The following is a 7,549-nucleotide window of genomic DNA, read 5'->3' as shown; positions in this document are numbered from 1 at the left end:
CAATCTTCTTGTTCAGCAAAAGCATCCCATGTCATGTTTACATATACAAATATCATGTTTTCTCAGGTTTCTGAAGCTTTCTTCCTAGAAAACTCGAATGTGTGGAGCATTTGACTCCAGGTGGAACCAATTAGCGTTTGGCAGCTAAAAACAAAAACTTACATGCTAAAATGCATTCAACACCATAAAGTCCATAGAGAATGTCCAGAAAACACAAACACACACAGAGGCTGTAGCAAGATCTGGGATTGAGATAGCTAAAAATCACAAGATAGTTTTGTTTTCATCCGGGAGAATCTGGACAAATTGCTGTGGATTTCGGGTGAAATTTAACCAAAAAATCACCGTGAAAGTGGTTTTGCAGAAAAGCGCAATCTTCCTGTTCGTCAAATGCATCCAATGTCATGTTTACAGAAAGAAATATCATGTTTTCTCAGGTTTCTATAGCTTTCTTCCTAGAAAACTCGAATGTGTGGAGGATTTGACTACAGGTGGAACCAATTAGCGTTTGGCAGCTAAAAACAAAAACTTACATGCTAACATGCATTCAAAATCTTGAAGTCCATAGAGAATGTCCAGAAAACACAAACACACACAGAGGCTGTAGCAAGATCTGGGATTGAGATAGCCAAAACACACCCGATAGTTTTGTTTTCATCCAGGAGTATCTGGAAAAATTGTTGCAGCTTTGAAGTGAAATGTAACCAAAAAATCACAGTGAAAGTGGTTTTGGAGAAAAGCATAATCTTCCTGTTCGGCAAATGCATCCGATGTCATGTTTACAGAAAGAAATATCATGTTTTCTCAGGTTTCTGAAGCTTTCTTCCTAGAAAACTTGAATGTGTGGAGGATTTGACTCCAGGTGGAACCAATTAGCGTTTGGCAGCTAAAAACAAAAACTTACATGCTAAAATGCATTCAACACCGTGAAGTCCATAGAGAATGTCCAGAAAACACAAAGAAACACAGAGGATGTAGCAAGATCTGGGATTGAGATTGCCACAACACACCAGATAGTTTTGTTTTCATCCAGGAGTATCTGGACAAATTGTTGTAGATTTGAAGTGAAATTTAACCAAACAATCACCGTGAAAGTGGTTTTGGAGAAAAGCATAATCTTCCTGTTCGGCAAATGCATCCAATGTCATGTTTACAAATACAAATGTCATGTTTTCTCAGGTTTTTGGAGCTTTCTTCCTAGAAAACTCGAATGTGTGGAGGATTTGACTCCAGGTGGAACTAATTAGCGTTTGACAGCAGAAAACAAATGGGTCCTGCTAAAATGCATTCAAAACCGTAAAGTCCATAGAGAATGTCCAGAAAACACAAACAAACACAGAGGCTGTAGCAAGATCTGGGATTGAGATAGCCACAACACACCAGATAGTTTTGTTTTCATCCAGGAGTATCTGGACAAATTGTTGTGGATTTCGGGTGAAATTTAACCAAAAATCACCGTGAAAGTGGTTTTCGAAAAAAACAATCTTTCTGTTCGGAAAATGCATCCAATGTCATGTTTACAAATGCAAATGTCATGTTTTCTCAGGTTTCTGAAGCTTTCTTCCTAGAAAACTCGAATGTGTGGAGGATTTGACTCCAGGTGGAACCAATTAGCGTTTGGCAGCTAAAAACAAAACCTTACATGCTAAAATGCATTCAAAACCGTAAAGTCCATAGAGAATGTCCAGAAAACACAAACACACACAGAGGCTGTAGCAAGATCTGGGATTGAGATAGTTAAAAATCACCAGATAGTTTTGTTTTCATCCAGGAGAATCTGGACAAATTGTTGTAGTTTTGAAGTAAAATTTAACCAAAAAATCACCGTGAAAGTGGTTTTGGAGAATAGCGCAATCTTCCTGTTTGGCAAATGCATCCAATGTCATGTTTACAGAAAGAAATATCATGTTTTCTCAGGTTTCTGAAGCATTCTTCCTAGAAAACTCGAATGTGTGGAGGATTTTACTCCAGGTGGAACCAATTAGCATTTTCCAGCAGAAAACTAAAAGAGTCCTGCTAAAATGCATTCAAAATCTTGAAGTCCATAGAGAATGTCCAGAAAACACAAACACACACAGAGGCTGTAGCAAGATCTGGTATTGACATAGCCATAACACACTAGATAGTTTTGTTTTCATCCAGGATTATCTGGACAATTTGTTGTACTTTTGAAGTGAAATTTAACCAAAAAATCACCGTGAAAGTGGTTTTGGAGAAAAGCACAATCTTCCTGTTTGGCAAATGCATCCAATGCCATGTTTACAGAAAGAAATATCATGTTTTGTCTGGTTTCTGGAGCTTTCTTCCTAGAAAACTCGAATGTGTGGAGGATTTGGCTCCAGGTCGAACCAATTAGCGTTTGCCAGCAGAAAACAAAAACTTACATGCTAAAATGCATTCAACACCATGAAGTCCATAGAGAATGTCCAGAAAACACAAACACAAACAGAGGCTGTAGCAAGATCTGGGATTGAGATAGCCACAACACACCAGATAGCTTTGTTTTCATCCAGGAGTATCTGCACAAATTGTTGTAGTTTTGAAGTGAAATTTAACCAAAAAATCACCGTGAACGTGGTTTTGAAGAAAAGCACAATCTTCTTGTTCAGCAAAAGCATCCCATGTCATGTTTACATATACAAATATCATGTTTTCTCAGGTTTCTGAAGCTTTCTTCCTAGAAAACTCGAATGTGTGGAGCATTTGACTCCAGGTGGAACCAATTAGCGTTTGGCAGCTAAAAACAAAAACTTACATGCTAAAATGCATTCAACACCATAAAGTCCATAGAGAATGTCCAGAAAACACAAACACACACAGAGGCTGTAGCAAGATCTGGGATTGAGATAGCTAAAAATCACCAGATAGTTTTGTTTTCATCCAGGAGAATCTGGACAAATTGTTGTAGTTTTGAAGTAAAATTTAACCAAAAAATCACCGTGAAAGTGGTTTTGGAGAATAGCGCAATCTTCCTGTTTGGCAAATGCATCCAATGTCATGTTTACAGAAAGAAATATCATGTTTTCTCAGGTTTCTGAAGCATTCTTCCTAGAAAACTCGAATGTGTGGAGGATTTGACTCCAGGTGGAACCAATTAGCATTTTCCAGCAGAAAACTAAAAGAGTCCTGCTAAAATGCATTCAAAATCTTGAAGTCCATAGAGAATGTCCAGAAAACACAAACACACACAGAGGCTGTAGCAAGATCTGGTATTGACATAGCCATAACACACTAGATAGTTTTGTTTTCATCCAGGATTATCTGGACAATTTGTTGTACTTTTGAAGTGAAATTTAACCAAAAAATCACCGTGAAAGTGGTTTTGGAGAAAAGCACAATCTTCCTGTTTGGCAAATGCATCCAATGCCATGTTTACAGAAAGAAATATCATGTTTTGTCTGGTTTCTGGAGCTTTCTTCCTAGAAAACTCGAATGTGTGGAGGATTTGGCTCCAGGTCGAACCAATTAGCGTTTGCCAGCAGAAAACAAAAACTTACATGCTAAAATGCATTCAACACCATGAAGTCCATAGAGAATGTCCAGAAAACACAAACACAAACAGAGGCTGTAGCAAGATCTGGGATTGAGATAGCCACAACACACCAGATAGTTTTGTTTTCATCCAGGAGTATCTGCACAAATTGTTGTAGTTTTGAAGTGAAATTTAACCAAAAAATCACCGTGAACGTGGTTTTGAAGAAAAGCACAATCTTCTTGTTCAGCAAAAGCATCCCATGTCATGTTTACATATACAAATATCATGTTTTCTCAGGTTTCTGAAGCTTTCTTCCTAGAAAACTCGAATGTGTGGATCATTTGACTCCAGGTGGAACCAATTAGCGTTTGGCAGCTAAAAACAAAAACTTACATGCTAAAATGCATTCAACACCATAAAGTCCATAGAGAATGTCCAGAAAACACAAACACACACAGAGGCTGTAGCAAGATCTGGGATTGAGATAGCTAAAAATCACAAGATAGTTTTGTTTTCATCCGGGAGTATCTGGACAAATTGTTGTGGATTTCGGGTGAAATTTAACCAAAAAATCACCGTGAAAGTGGTTTTGGAGAAAAGCGCAATCTTCCTGTTCGTCAAATGCATCCAATGTCATGTTTACAGAAAGAAATATCATGTTTTCTCAGATTTCTATAGCTTTCTTCCTAGAAAACTCGAATGTGTGGAGGATTTGACTACAGGTGGAACCAATTAGCGTTTGGCAGCTAAAAACAAAAACTTACATGCTAACATGCATTCAAAACTGTAAAGTCCATAGGGAATGTCCAGAAAACACAAACACACACAGAGGCTGTAGCAAGATCTGGGATTGAGATAGCCAAAACACACCCGATAGTTTTGTTTTCATCCAGGAGTATCTGGAAAAATTGTTGCAGCTTTGAAGTGAAATGTAACCAAAAAATCACAGTGAAAGTGGTTTTGGAGAAAAGCATAATCTTCCTGTTCGGCAAATGCATCCGATGTCATGTTTACAGAAAGAAATATCATGTTTTCTCAGGTTTCTGAAGCTTTCTTCCTAGAAAACTTGAATGTGTGGAGGATTTGACTCCAGGTGGAACCAATTAGCGTTTGGCAGCTAAAAACAAAAACTTACATGCTAAAATGCATTCAACACCGTGAAGTCCATAGAGAATGTCCAGAAAACACAAAGAAACACAGAGGATGTAGCAAGATCTGGGATTGAGATTGCCACAACACACCAGATAGTTTTGTTTTCATCCAGGAGTATCTGGACAAATTGTTGTAGATTTGAAGTGAAATTTAACCAAACAATCACCGTGAAAGTGGTTTTGGAGAAAAGCATAATCTTCCTGTTCGGCAAATGCATCCAATGTCATGTTTACAAATACAAATGTCATGTTTTCTCAGGTTTTTGGAGCTTTCTTCCTAGAAAACTCGAATGTGTGGAGGATTTGACTCCAGGTGGAACTAATTAGCGTTTGACAGCAGAAAACAAATGGGTCCTGCTAAAATGCATTCAAAACCGTAAAGTCCATAGAGAATGTCCAGAAAACACAAACAAACACAGAGGCTGTAGCAAGATCTGGGATTGAGATAGCCACAACACACCAGATAGTTTTGTTGTCATCCAGGAGTATCTGCACAAATTGTTGTAGTTTGGAAGTGAAATTTAACCAAAAAATCACCGTGAACGTGGTTTTGAAGAAAAGCACAATCTTCCTGTTCAGCAAAAGCACCCAATGTCATGTTTACAAGTACAAATATCATGTTTTCTCAGGTTTCTGAAGCTTTCTTCCTAGAAAACTCGAATGTGTGGAGGATTTGACTCCAGGTGGAACCAATTAGCGTTTGGCAGCTAAAAACAAAAACTTACATGCTAACATGCATTCAAAACTGTAAAGTCCATAGGGAATGTCCAGAAAACACAAACACACACAGAGGCTGTAGCAAGATCTGGGATTGAGATAGCCAAAACACACCCGATAGTTTTGTTTTCATCCAGGAGTATCTGGAAAAATTGTTGCAGCTTTGAAGTGAAATGTAACCAAAAATCACCGTGAAAGTGGTTTTCGAGAAAAGCACAATCTTTCGGTTCGGAAAATGCATCCAATGTCATGTTTACAAATGCAAATGTCATGTTTTCTCAGGTTTCTGAAGCTTTCTTCCCAGAAAACTCGAATGTGTGGAGGATTTGACTCCAGGTGGAACCAATTAGTGTTTGGCAGCTAAAAACAAAACCTTACATGCTAAAATGCATTCAAAACCGTAAAGTTCATAGAGAATGTCCAGAAAACACAAACACACACAGAGGCTGTAGCAAGATCTGGGATTGAGGTAGCCACAACACACCAGATAGTTTTGTTTTCATCCAGGAGAATCTGGACATATTGTTGTTCTTTTGACGTGAAATTTAACCAAAAAATCACCGTGTAAGTAGTTTTGGGGAAAAGCACAATCTTCCTGTTCGGCAAATGCATCCAATGTCATGTTTACAGAAAGAAATATCATGTTTTCTCAGGTTTCTGAAGCTTTCTTCCTAGAAAACTCGAATGAGTGGAGGATTTGACTCCAGGTGGAACCAATTAGCGTTTGGCAGCTAAAAACAAAACCTTACATGCTAAAATGCATTCAAAACTGTAAAGTCCATAGAGAATGTCCAGAAAACACAAACACACACAGAGGCTGTAGCAAGATCTCGGATTGAGATAGTTAAAAATCACAAGATAGTTTTGTTTTCATCCAGGAGTATCTGGACATATTGTTGTTCTTTTGAAGTGAAATTTAACAAAAAATCACCGTGTAAGTGGTTTTGGGGAAAAGCACAATCTTCCTGTTCGGCAAATGCATCCAATGTCATGTTTACAGAAAGAAATATCATGTTTTCTCAGCTTTCTGAAGCTTTCTTCCTAGAAAACTCGAATGTGTGGAGGATTTGACTCCAGGTGGAACCAATTAGCGTTTGGCAGCTAAAAACAAAACCTTACATGCTAAAATGCATTCAAAACCGTAAAGTCCATAGAGAATGTCCAGAAAACACAAACAAACACAGAGGCTGTAGCAACATCTGGGATTGAGATAGCCACAACACACCAGATAGTTTTGTTTTCATCCAGGAGTATCTGGACATATTGTTGTTCTTTTGAAGTGAAATTTAACCAAAAAAATCACCGTGTAAGTGATTTTGGAGAAAAGCACAATCTTCCTGTTCGGCAAATGCATCCAATGTCATGTTTACAGAAAGAAATATCATGTTTTCTCCGCTTTCTGCAGCTTTCTTCCTAGAAAACTCGAATGTGTGGAGGATTTGACTCCAGGTGGAACCAATTAGCGTTTGGCAGCTAAAAACAAACCTTACATGCTAAAATGCATGTAAAACTGTAAAGTCCATAGAGAATGTCCAGAAAACACAAACACACACAGAGGCTGTAGCAAGAATTCGGATTGAGATAGTTAAAAATCACAAGATAGTTTTGTTTTCATCCAGGAGAATGTGGACAAATTGTTGTACTTTGAAGTGAAATTTAACCAAAAAATCACCGTGACAGTGGTTTTGGAGAAAAGCACAATCTTCCTGTTCAGCAAATGCTTCCAATGCCATGTTTACAAATACAAATATCATGTTTTCTCAGGTTTCTGAAGCTTTCTTTCTAGAAAACTCGAATGTGTGGAGGATTTGACTCCAGGTGGAACCAATTAGCGTTTGGCAGCTAAAAACAAAACCTTACATGCTAAAATGCATTCAAAACTGTAAAGTCCATAGAGAATGTCCAGAAAACACAAACACACACAGAGGCTGTAGCAACATCTGGGATTGAGATAGCCACAACACACCAGATAGTTTTGTTTTCATCCAGGAGTATCGGGACATATTGTTGTTCTTTTGAAGTGAAATTTAACCAAAAAATCACCGTGTAAGTGGTTTTGGGGAAAAGCACAATCTTCCTGTTCGGCAAATGCATCCAATGTCATGTTTACAGAAAGAAATATCATGTTTTGTCAGGTTTATGAAGCTTTCTTCCTAGAAAACTCGAATGTCTGGAGGATTTGACTCCAGGTGGAACCAATTAGCGT

Source organism: Oryctolagus cuniculus, unplaced genomic scaffold (assembly GCF_964237555.1).
Source record: "Oryctolagus cuniculus unplaced genomic scaffold, mOryCun1.1 SCAFFOLD_43, whole genome shotgun sequence".
NCBI classification, from domain to species: domain Eukaryota; kingdom Metazoa; phylum Chordata; class Mammalia; order Lagomorpha; family Leporidae; genus Oryctolagus; species Oryctolagus cuniculus.
This window is presented reverse-complemented; position numbering follows the sequence as displayed.